The 12,874-nt window shown below is 39.4% G+C and overlaps 1 protein-coding gene across 7 annotated transcripts in view; it reads right to left on the bottom strand.

Annotated features, from left to right (window-relative positions):
* st6gal2b (ST6 beta-galactosamide alpha-2,6-sialyltranferase 2b) overlaps positions 1–12,874 on the bottom strand; it is a 57,404-nt gene that overhangs the window by 9,762 nt on the left and 34,768 nt on the right. Inside the window, exons 1-2 of one of the 7 annotated variants that reach the window (XM_060919002.1) lie at positions 5,412–6,828; positions 5,268–5,314 (exon numbers count right to left, since the gene is read on the bottom strand). The exons of 5 other annotated variants lie outside the window; for them this stretch is intronic. The gene's annotated coding sequence lies outside the window, so the exon portion shown is untranslated. Of the gene's footprint in view, positions 1–5,182; positions 5,208–5,267; positions 5,315–5,411; positions 6,829–12,874 lie in introns of those variants that run through there. One more of the 7 variants, XM_060919004.1, reaches the window with a different exon arrangement.

Here is a 12,874-nt window from a genome sequence, read left to right on the forward strand (position 1 = left end):
TAAATGAGCATCTGACTAAGAGAAATGGTGAAATTGCAAGACAAGCTAGAATTCTGAAAAAGGAAAAGCGGATTCAAGACACTTGGACAAGGAACTGTAAAATAAATGATACAACTAAATGGCACACCAGAACAGGCCAGAGTGATAGTAGTCAGAGACATTAAAGAGCTGGATTGATACAAATGAAAATGACGAATCACATGGTGGAGAGGTGGAATAGTGGGGGAATGTCAAACATTTATTTTGTTTTGAAACATAGGTATATGCAAAATACTGCTTGTGAGTGACAAATATGGTAAAAATGTGTGAATACACAGATTTTAAGTCTTTTGACTTTCAAGATCACAAGCTTTATGATTTAGAAAATGACATTTGATCCAGAGATCCACTTCTACCAGAACATTGACATGAACTGTGAATATTATTCGGAAGATAAGTTTAATTCCAGCATGAAGATGGAGGGGTTTTCAGTGATTAATAGTAGGAGTCTCTACAGTAATTTCTCCAAAATTAAAGATTACCTTCAACAGCTTCAACAAAAGTTTACTATAATAGCAATTTCAGAGACTTGGTTGAGTGATGAAAAAGATCTACAGGAAGGATTAGATGGTTATGAAATGTTTTGGCAAAACAGGGACAATAAAAGGGGAGGGGGTGTTGCCCTGTTTGTGATGTCTGCTTTTAAATGCAAAGTTATTGGGGATATGACCATTGTTACTGACAATTTGATGGAATGTATAACCATTGAAATTGAGGTTGAAAGATCCAAAAACATTAATTAGTTGTATTTATAGAACACCGGGTCATGTATTGATCAATTCAAAAAGATGATGTCTGAATTATATGAAAAACAATGACAAGACTATTTTGGTTTGTGGTGACTTCAGCATTGATTTATTGAAATCTAATGATTATATGAAAACTACAGAGTTTGTTAATATTATGTTTAGTTTGAGTTTCCATCTGTTAATTGTAAAACCTAGCAGAATAACCAAAGATGCTGCAACATTGATAATGTTTTTACAAATGTACAGTAACTGATGTGAAAATAGTTAGTGAATTATTAGTGTCTGATGTAAGTAATCATTTGCCTGTTTTTGCTGTGTTAGAAATAAGGAAAAAGTTAAAAGTAGGAACAAATACACAGACTAGTAATTTAGTTAGAATTAAATCACCAGAGGCAATTATGGCACTCAAGGCAGACCTTATAAATCATGATTGGCAGGAAGTTTTTGTAGATGATTTTAGATACATTTTTGTTATTTTATGACCGCCATTGCCCATTGAAAGAACATAGACAAGATCCAAAAAAGAAGAGCAAACCATGGTTTGCAGAAGGGTTGGACAAAGCTTGTAAAAAGAAAAAATAGGCTTTATGGGGAATTTATCACACATAGAACCAAGGATAAGGAGGACAAATACATATATAAAAATATAAAAACAAATTGACATCTATTATGAGACTGTACAGAAAAAAGACTATTATGATCAATTGCTGCTAAAACATAAAAATAACATTAAGGGTACCTGGAGAGTGCTCAATGGTATGAAAAATTCATAGTAAAAATGATTTTCCAACACATTTTGTAAATAATGATAATTCAATTATTGAAAATACTGAGGAGTTTAATTATTTTTTTTTGTTAATGTAGGCCCAAATTTAGCAAGGGAAATTAGTGATGTAGACCATAATTATGATTGCGCATTCAACAGTAATAATTCAACGTTCCTTGGCGGAGTTTGTGAGAGTGATGTATTAGAAGTGGTCCGAAAGTTTAAGAGTAAAAAATCTACAGATGATAATACTATTGATATGTCACTTATAAAGGAAGTAATGGACTGTGTCCTCAAACCATTTACTTATATATGTAATAAATCCTTTCAAACAGGTATTTTTCCTGATTTGATGAAAATGGCTAAGGTGGTCCCAATCTATAAAAATGGTGATAAACATCTCATCTCATTATCTCTAGATGCTTTATCCTGTTCTACAGGGTTGCAGGCAAGCTGGAGCCTATCCCAGCTGACTACGGGTGAAAGGCGGGGTACACCCTGGACAAGTTGCCAGGTCATCACAGGGCTGACACAGACACAGACAACCATTCACACCTACGGTCAATTTAGAGTCACCAGTTAACTTAACCTGCATGTCTTTGGACTGTGGGGGAAACCGGAGCACCCGGAGGAAACCCACGCGGACACAGGGAGAACATGCAAACTCCACACAGAAAGGCCCTCGCCGGCCACAGGGCTCGAACCCGGACCTTCTTGCTGTGAGGTGACGGCGCTAACCACTGCACCACCGTGCCGCCCAGTGATAAACATATTGTATCAAATTACAGACCTGTGTCTTTGCTACCTCAGTTTTCAAAAATACTCAAAACATTGTTTGTAAATAGACTGGATGATTTTATGGAGAAATATGAGCTATTGAGTGACCATCAATATGGGTTTAGATCAACATCCTTAGCAGTGATGGAATTTGTAGAAAATATAGCTACAGCTATCGATAAGAAACAATACGCTGTAGGTGTTTTTGTTGATTTACCTAAAGCGTTTGACACAATTAATCATTCCTTACTTCTGCAGAAATTGGAGCATTACGGGATAAGAGGTGTTACACTAAATTGGATAAGAAGTTATTTAAATAATAGGTTTCAGTATGTAAAAATTAATAATACTGTCACATCTTAGAAAAGTAACTTGTGGTGTTCCACAAGGTTCGGTATTGGGACCCAAGTTATCAGAATCAGAAACACTTTTATTGCCAGGTGTGTGAACACATACGAGGAATTTGACTCCGGTACCACTTAGCTTTCATAGTACAACACAGATAAAAGCGTACACACAAAACGAACAAACAAAACACAGAAATGGTGCAATAGTAGGGAATAATAGGAAATACAGAGAGAGTCTAACTGCAGTGATCTTCAGGGGAAGATTGTTGCTCCAGCAACGACCTTGAGGCAGTGCTGGCTGGGAGAGCCGAAGATAAGATAGGAATTTGTTTAGGCTTGAAATGGGTAGACGTGGCAGACTACCCTGCTCGTCCATTCTGGTCACTAAAATGATCCATATCTCTCTGCAAAGCCATCAACTTCTCCAATATGGAATCCACCGAGCGGCTCAAGTTTTTAAATAGCCACAGTCTGAGTGCCGACAGCTCTGCCCACCGCTTCAATCATGTCGGGCAGCTTTATGGGGCTTTGAACAGCTGTCACCGTTTTCTGATTTCCTCGATACACCAGGGCAATGCCTAGTCCAATCAGCAAAAGTCCTGTGATCATGGTTCCGAATAGGTAAATATCCTCAATGTCCTCCACAGAAAGAACCGCCAGGCACACGACACGACACTTCTCCCAAGCGTCCATCGTATATCCAGCTGCGAACGTTCCGGCAGGACAGGCTGGTTCCCCCGAACCCGGGCTTCTCATCGAGAAGATTGTCAATTGCGTGAAGAGACCAGTTTATCAAATCCATGAATTTTGATTTGAAGAACAATGCAGAAAGGGTCTCTCAGACAAGACAAGTCAGCAGAGCAGAAGCAGGAAAGCTCAGGGGAGGAGAGGCAGACCAATGCGAGATGAGAGGGAAAAAAACACCTCCGCATTATACTCCTATCAGGAGCACTATGTGGAAACATTTAAAAAACCTCAGCGCAGCAGCTTTCCGTGAAAGCACGAAGAAGAATTAACACAATTACACAAAACATAGAAAGTACGAGAGAGCGAAGTCCCAAGGCAGCCGTCCGCGGCGCCATCATGGATGGAATATCCATTTGTTTAGATATAAGTAAGTAATCATTTATACTTTATTTGAATGATATTTGTACAGTATTTAATAAGTTGAAATTTATTGCATTTGCGGATGATACAAATTTATTTTGTTTAGGACCAGATATTAAAGAATTGTTAACAGTAGAATAGGAGTTGATCAGGTTAAAAGAATGGTTTGATATTAATAAGTTAGCATTAAATGAAAATAAAACAAAATATATGGTGTTTGGTGGGGTTAGGGCAAATTGTGAAATTCAATTAATCGTAAATGAAGTCGAAATTGAAAGAGTATATGAAACTAAATTGTTGGGAGTAATTTTAGATCATAAATTCAGTTGGAAGCCACATATAGAATATATAAAACATAAATTATCTAAAACTATTGGTATTATTTACAAAACAAGCGATTTTTTTGAACAAGAAATGTCTGTGTATATTGTATTTCTCATTTATAATGCCATATACCGGTATGTCATATTGTGTTGAGGTTTGGGGAAATACATATAGAACATATAGAACCCTATAATTAAACTCCAGAAAAGAGTTATCAGAATAATAAATAAAGCTTCCTATCGTGAAACCACTAATAAACTATTTATAGAGTCTTGTACCTTAAAATTCTTAGATATTGTATACTTAAAAACATTAGAAATACTATTTTGAGTAAAAAATAAGTCTTCCCATCTGTATTCAAAAAATGTTTAAATTAAGAGAAAAAAAATAAGTTAAGAGGGTTGGGTGTCTTTGAAAGAGGTAATGTGAGAACTAATGTTAAATATAGATGTGTTTCATTTTTGGGAGTTATATTGTGGAATGGACTTAGTGATGATCTGAAATTGTGTAGATCGCGGTTGAGTTTTAAAAAAAATTGAAAGGTAAAATAATTAAGGATTACAATGTAAAATGATTGACATGAAATGATTAAGAATAATAATTTAGAGAAATTTTTGTTATGTTTTTTTCCCTTGTATTACTGATATTCTGGGCTATTTTATGGATTGTACAGGATAGGCAAAAATACTGTAAACCTCAGCTTCAGCCTATTCCTTTTTTGATTACAGAGTTTGTTAAATTTTTTTGTGAGAAAATGTTTAGTGCAAGCATGTATAATAATTCTTTGTCAGCTGAGTGCACAAAATTTAAATTTTGTACTGTAGATTGTAACCAAAATAAACCATTCATTCATTCATTCATTCAACTGGTTCCAGAATTTGCTGATATTTACTGGAATTCATTTTTTACCTACTTGTACGATGTTTCCTGTTCCACACAACCCCAAAGCAAAATCTACCCCATGCTTAACTTGACAAAAAACACTTTTGTAGCTTGAGGTTATTAACATTATTCTCTCTCTCTCACACACACACACACACACACACACACACACACACAAAAATTTCACTCACTAGGAGCTGCCACTTTCAGAAGCCGCATTAAGTGACATTGCTCAGCAACCTGTTTAAAGTTTTACGTAATAAAGAGTTTCAATACTCTGAAACAGATGCCACTTTGTGCCGTTTCCCCCTGCCACTTGTACACTAGAATCAGAAGACATAATCACATGAAATATACACATTTTATTTTCTGTTAACATAAGTTGTCAAAATGTCTTCAAAAGAAAAAAGTCATATTCACCTGTCACTCTGCTGCCGCATGCTTATTTCATGTTGTCATGTTTTGAGATTTGGGCAAAATTACCCTTAATTAAACAAAATATGGTATATATTTAAGAAACAGGCATGGTTAGTTGCCATTCCCCCTTTTAATAGTGCCATTGAAAGGGTTTGCTTTCATTCTTTCTTATTTCAGCTTCTACTGTGAGATTTGACTCACAGTTTGGGCACATATGTGCCAGTGAGCTGGTCTTTCCAGATATCAAATCAAATCAAGTTTATTTGTATAGCGCTTTTAACAATAAACATTGTCGCAGAGCAGCTTTACAGAATTTGAATGACTTAAAACATGAGCTAATTTTATCCCTAATCTATCCCCAATGAGCAAGCCTGTGGCGACGGTGGCAAGGAAAAACTCCCTCAGACGACATGAGGAAGAAACCTCGAGAGGAACCAGACTCAAAAGGGAACCCATCCTCATTTGGGCAACACCAGACAGCCTGACTATAATATTAACAGTTTTAACAGGTATAACCCTCAACTTTCCTCATGGGGCCGTCCTTCACAGGAGCGATGCGATAAAACTCCGACCAGACACAGGGCACCAGGATGGATCAAGCAGGTCTGAGGGGCAGAAGAGGCCAGCATCTCAATCCCAGGATCAACATGTAACTCAGAGGGACAGATTGGGGGGGGAGAGAGAGAGAGAGAGAGAGAAAGAAAACACGTTGTTAGGTATGCCCTAAAAATGACAAGTATTAAATCTGTGTGGTAGGCTCGCAGAGACGAGAGTCTTTACATCAGGCATAACACACAACAATGGCATGTTAATATGGTAAAATATATCATGACCTGCTCTGGCTGGATGCTTGATTGGGTGATGGGAGCACACTCCTCAGCAATGATGAGATGCAGATGGGACCCTTAGGGCTGGCCAAGACAATTCAGTTACATTTCACCGGGTCTGGGACATGCGACAATGTCTGACGGCCGATTCCCTGCAGGCTACGATAGCCAGTCGAGGTCTCTACCCTCTCCACCAAAAGATTTCCTGTTGACTCCATGTAACTCAGAGGGACAGATTTGGGGTGGGGGGAGGGAAAGAAAATACAGATGGTTAGGTATGCCCAATGTCACCTGAATAAGTAGGAACAGTATACATATTGCACCGAGTACAAGCAGGGACTCCGGCAACTAACTATGACAGCATAACTAAAAGGAGGGAGCCAAAAGGTAACACAGGCATGAGGGAGCCCCGGGACATAAAGCAGCCAGCCACTACACCATCAACAAACTCGAGTGAGCAAGCGAGTGGGGACTGACAGCATCCATACATCCCAGTTTACCAAAACACTGTCTGAGGACCCTCCAGATCTACTCCTTTACCTCATAAACACCATTAACAAAAGGCTTGACTAAACAGATATGTTTTCAGCCTAGACTTAAATGCTGAGACTGTGTCTGATTCCCGAACATTACTTGGAAGGCTGTTCCATAACAGTGGGGCTTTGTAAGAAAAGGCTCTGCCCCCTGATGTAGCCTTCACTATACGAGGTACCAGCAGATAGCCTGCACCTTTTGATCTAAGTAGGCGTGGCGGGTCATAGAGGAGCAGAAGTTCCCTCCGGTACTGTGGTGCGAGACCATTTAGTGCTTTAAAGGTCAATAGTAGTATTTTATAATCAATGCAAAATTTGATTGGGAGCCAATGCAGTGTGGATAAGACAGGCGTGATGTGGTCATATTTTCTAGTTCTAGTAAGGACTCTTGCTGCTGCATTTTGAACTAACTGGAGCTTGTTTATGCACTTGTTGGAACATCCAGACAGTAAGGCATTACAATAATCCAGCCTGGAGGTAACGAAAGCATGGACTAGTTTTTCTGCATCATGCAATGACATTAAATTTCTTATCTTTGCAATATTTCTGAGATGAAAGAAAGCTATCCGGGTGATGTTATCAATGTGAGTTTCGAATGAAAGACTGGGGTCAATAATCACTCCGAGGTCTTTTACTGCTGCACGTGAAGAAACAGAAAGGCCATCCAGAGTTACTGTGTAATCAGAAAACTTGCTTCTAGCTGTATGTGGTCCTAGCACAAGTACTTCAGTCTTGTCAGAGTTAAGCAGAAGGAAATTAATAAGCATCCAGTGTCTAATGTCCTTAACACATTCCTCAATGTCCTTAACAATTCCTTTTAAGCTGGTGTCTCTCATCAGGTTTTGCAGAGACATACAACTGTGTGTCGTCAGCATAACAGTGGAAACTAATACAATGTTTACGAATAATATCGCCCAGAGGTAACATATATAGAGAAAAAAGCAGTGGACCCAAGACAGAACCTTGTGGAACACCAAACTTTACCTCGGTATGTCTAGAAATATCACCATTTATATCAACATACTGATAACGATCAGTTAGATAAGACCTGAGCCAGGAGAGGGCCATTCCCTTAACTCCCACAACATTTTCTAGTCTATCCAGAAGAATGGAATGATCAATGGTATCAAATGCTGCACTAAGGTCAAGCAACACAAGTAGCGAGACACAGCCCTGATCAGACGCCAACAGTAGGTCGTTTACTACTTTAACCAGTGCTGTCTCTGTGCTATGATGAGGTCTAAATCCTGACTGATACATTTCATGGATGTTATTCCTATGTAAATATGAGCATAACTGCTGTGCCACAGCTTTTTCAAGGATCTTGGAGATAAAGGGGAGGTTTGATATTGGCCGATAATTGGACAGCTGGCAGGGATCAAGGTCAGGTTTTTTAATCAGGGGTTTGATAACTGCTAGTTTAAAGGATTTGGGTACATAGCCAATCATAAGAGAAGAATTTATTATTTTTAGAAGCGGTTCAATTACTCCAGGCATTATCTGTTTGAATAGATGTGTCGGTAAGGGATCTAGTACGCAAGTTGAGGCTTTTGATGTAGAGATTAATGAAAGTAATTCAGTTTCTTTTAGGGGAGTAAAACATTCTAACTGATGATCTGATACAGTTATATTGTTAACTACAAGGCCACTTTCATTGTCTAACCTTAAATTAGTAGTTTGAATTTTTTGTCGGATATTCTCAATTTTGTCATTAAAAAAAATTCATGAAGTTGTTGCTACTACATATTGCAGGTGTGCATGTGTCGATAGTGGACTTATTCCTGGTTAATTTTGCTACAGTATTAAATAGGAATCTAGGATTATTTTTGTTATCTTCTATTAGGGAGGAGAAATATGTTGATCTCGCAGCACTAAGAGCTTTTCTATACTTCAGGAAGCTCTCCTTCCAAGCTAATTTGAACACTACCAATTTTGTTTGACGCCATTTACGTTCCAATTTTCGAGTGGTCTGTTTTAATGTGCGAGTGTCATCATTATACCAGGGTGCTAATTTTTTGTCTCTGACCATTTTCCTTTTTAGAGGAGCTGCATTATCTAAAGTATGGTGGAATGTTGACTAAGCATTCAGTTGCCTGATCAAGTTCTGCAGGGGCTGACAGTGACCCAATCAAAGTTGACAGCTCTGGGAGATCATTTATAAAGCTCTGTGCAGTAGTTGACGTGAAAGTACGTTTAATACAGTAGCGTGGTGAGGTGCATATATTATTACTCAGACATATTTTGAATGAGATGAGACAATGATCTGAGATAACTTCAGACTGTGGAAGTATGACTGTATTGTCTACGTTTAATCTGAATGTTAGTATTAGATCAAGGGTGTGACCACCATTATGGGTCGGTCCTATGACATTCTGCTTAATCCCGACTGAATCTAAGATGGACACAAACGCTGTTTTTAAAGGGTCTTCTGGGTTATCGAAGTGAATATTAAAATCTCCGACAACTAAAGCTTTGTCTAAGGAAATAACCCGATCTGAGATAAAATCTGCAAATTCAGAAAGAAACTCAGAATATGGCCCCAGGGGCCTGTAAATAATAAGCAATGGAATTAACTGGGTAGACTTATTTTTCAAGGCTACATACATTATATGAGTATGAAGAACTTCAAATGTATTAAGTTTATAACCAGGTTTGTGTGTTACACCTAGATAATCATTATAAATAACCGCGACGCCTCCTCCTCTGCCAGTTAGACGAGGCTGGTGTATATAACTGTATCCAGGAGGACTCGCTTCATTTAATGCTATATATTCATTTGGCTTAATCCATGTTTCTGTTAAACAAAGTACATTAAACTCCTGATCAGTAATGAGTTCATTAACCATTAGCGCTTTAGATGCAAGAGATCTAATATTTAATAGCCCCACCTTTAGATCAAAGGTGCTGGCAGCAGCTGTACAGTCAGTATGATCTAATTTTATATTGATTAGGTTACTGGAACAAACTCTCTGAAAATTTCTACCTTTTTGTTGAGCTCGGGGAACAGACACAGTCTCGATGTAGTGGGCCCTGAGTGACGACTCTGTGCAGCTAGCAGACAGTCGGTTTAGCCTGTTCGTCTGCTCCCTGGCCTTGGCTCTGGATTGTCAGAAATTAACTAGGCCTGTTCTGAGACTATGACCTATGCTGCAGGAAATGAGAGCAGCACCTTCCCGAGTGGGATGGATACCGTCCCGCCCTAACAGGCCAGCAGTGCCCTCAAAATTAGCCCAATTATCTATAAAGCCCACACTGTTTTCAGAGCACCACCTGGACAGCCAGCAGTTCAGCGACCATAACCTGCTGTAAGCTACATCGCCACGCCGCATTGGGATGGGGCCAGAGCATACTATAGCATCGGACATCGCCTTCGCTAACTTAAACACCTCTACAAAGTTACTCTTAGTAACCTCAGACTGACAAAGGCGTATATCATTAGCTCCTGCATGGATAACTATCTTTGAGAACCTGTGCTTGCCTAGGACCCTAAGATTACCTGCTATGTCCGGCGCCCTGGCTCCCGGTATACACCTGACTAAAGCTGCTGATGCCCCTAAAGGCTGAGCTAATTTCACGTGCCGTATGATAGAGTCCCCTATAACCAGAGCTCTTTCACGTTTCTCAGTGGGTGCATCACTAAGGAGGGCAAACCTGTTCGACACGTGACGCGGAGAGGAGTGGTGCTCCCGTGGGCGAGCCTCAGCAGTAGCTTTGGCTCTACGCTTATGCCGCCGAGCCGTCACCCATTCGCCCCGCTGTAAGGGCTCTAATGCCGGAGTTGGGGGATTGCTAACTCCACCTAGGGCGTCCAGACTTTCCCTAACAGAAACTACACTGTTCTCACGCTCACTAACCTGCTCTAAAGCCTGGACACGCGCTTCTAGCACTGTAATCTTCTCCGTCAGAGAGCTAACTAATCTGCACTTATCACAAGTAAAGCTAATAGAGCTATCGCTAGTGACGGAGGAAGAATGACTAAACATCCTGCACTCAGCACACTGAACAGGCTGAAGGTGTGCCATGATGAAAAGATTCACGTACCTTAAATGAAGATCTGTTGACATTAAAGCAGATCAGATGGCCTCCGCTTGTGGACTTTACACAGGAGGAGAGAAAAAGAAAGCTTCCGGTCTCGGCGTTCTTCCGAAAAAAAGAGAGAAAAAACCGGGAAAAAAAAACGGAAAAAGGAAAGCGAAAGTGAAAAGTACAAAAATGAAAGCGACAGTACAATAAAAATGAAGAGGAAATTTATTTGTAGAAAAAAAGTTAAAAAAGGATTAGTAATTAACGCCGGCACTCGCGGGAAAAAGGACTCGGCGCGAACTCAGGAAGCAGGAAGTATATATAAGATATACTGAGCCTATTTATCAACTGCACTTAGAATGAGGTAGGGCTCCACCTATTTCCCAACCATAGATAAGCTGCCTAGATATCTCATCTCATTATCTCTAGCCGCTTTATCCTGTTCTACAGGGTCGCAGGCAAGCTGGAGCCTATCCCAGCTGACTACGGGTGAAAGGCGGGGTACACCCTGGACAAGTCGCCAGGTCATCACAGGGCTGACACATAGACACAGACAACCATTCACACTCACATTCACACCTATGGTCAATTTAGAGTCACAGTTAACCTAACCTGCATGTCTTTGTACTGTGGGGGAAACCGGAGCACCCAGAGGAAACCCACGCGGACACGGGGAGAGCATGCAAACTCCGCACAGAAAGGCCCTCGCCGGCCACGGGGCTTGAACCCGGACCTTCTTGCTGTGAGGCGGCAGAGCTTTCCACTACACCACCATGTCGCCCATGCCTAGATAACTTTAAGGTCTTTTATTACACAGAGATAATCGCTTATCTAGGAAGAATTTATCTAACCAGTCAAATCAGTTTCAAGTGTTTCTTGGGAAATTATAATATTTTTTAAAAGTTAATTGTCCACCCATGATATGTCTGTGAGTTTAGATATATGGGCTCAAAGGTACACCCACCTTGCCCAGCAGCAACCCTCCTAAAATGATGTTTTGGTGTTAAATGTGGCTTACCTGTTGATTACATACTGATGTCGAAACATAACAATGTCATGCAATCATTTGCCAAGAAAATATTTGTCAGACGTTGATTTTCATTCCAAATTGTAATAGATACTCTAAGATGTATAACAAGGTTTTTTTATGGCCTAGAGTGAGAGGGTAAATGACAGTCTTGCAGTCACTGCAGCTTCATGTATTGTGTTGACCAACAAGTATTTAAAAATATGCCATTACAGCATCAAATCTTCCTGTCTTATAATGTCTACCAGTGTATGTGAGTTTTGAATTTTTTTTTTGTAATTATATCTAATTTAGATTATTGGCTTTTTAGGCTGCCATTTGTTTTTTTTTTTTTCCTGAATGTAGGGCTTTGTTTTCAGACCTTTCTTCTAGCACATCCTCATACTGTAAGCCTTAACTCATTTCTTACATCCCTGTTTTGTGGATGTTGACCAGTTACAGTCTCTTCTGAAAGTATTGGAATACAAGGCCATTTTTTTTTTTGGTTTTGCTAGACATAGAAGGCATTTGTGTTTGAGATCAAAAGATAAATATGAGATGATAGATCAGAATATCAGCTTTCATTTCCTGGTAGGTAGGGCTCCACCTATTTCCCAACCATAGATAAGCTGCCTAGATAACTAAGGTCTTTTATTACACAGAGATAATCGTCTATTTAGGAAGAATTTATCTGACCAGTCAAATCAGTTTCAAGTGTTTCTTGGGAAATTATAATATTTTTTAAAAGTTAATTGTCCACCCATGATATGTCTGTGAGTTTAGATATATGGGCTCAAAGGTACACCCACCTTGCCCAGCAGCAACCCTCCTAAAATGATGTCTTGGTATTAAATGTGGCTTACCTGTTGTCGAAACATGACAATGTCATGCAATCATTTGCCAAGAAAATATTTGTCAGACATTGATTTTCATTCCAAATGGTAATAGATACTCTAAGATGTATAACAAGGTTTTTGTTTATGGCCTAGAGTGAGAGGGTGAATGACAGTCTTGCAGTCACTGCAGCTTCATGTAGTATGTTGACCAACAAGTATTTAAAAATATGCCATTACAGCA

This window comes from Neoarius graeffei, chromosome 4 (genome assembly GCF_027579695.1).
Source record: "Neoarius graeffei isolate fNeoGra1 chromosome 4, fNeoGra1.pri, whole genome shotgun sequence".
Classification (NCBI taxonomy): domain Eukaryota; kingdom Metazoa; phylum Chordata; class Actinopteri; order Siluriformes; family Ariidae; genus Neoarius; species Neoarius graeffei.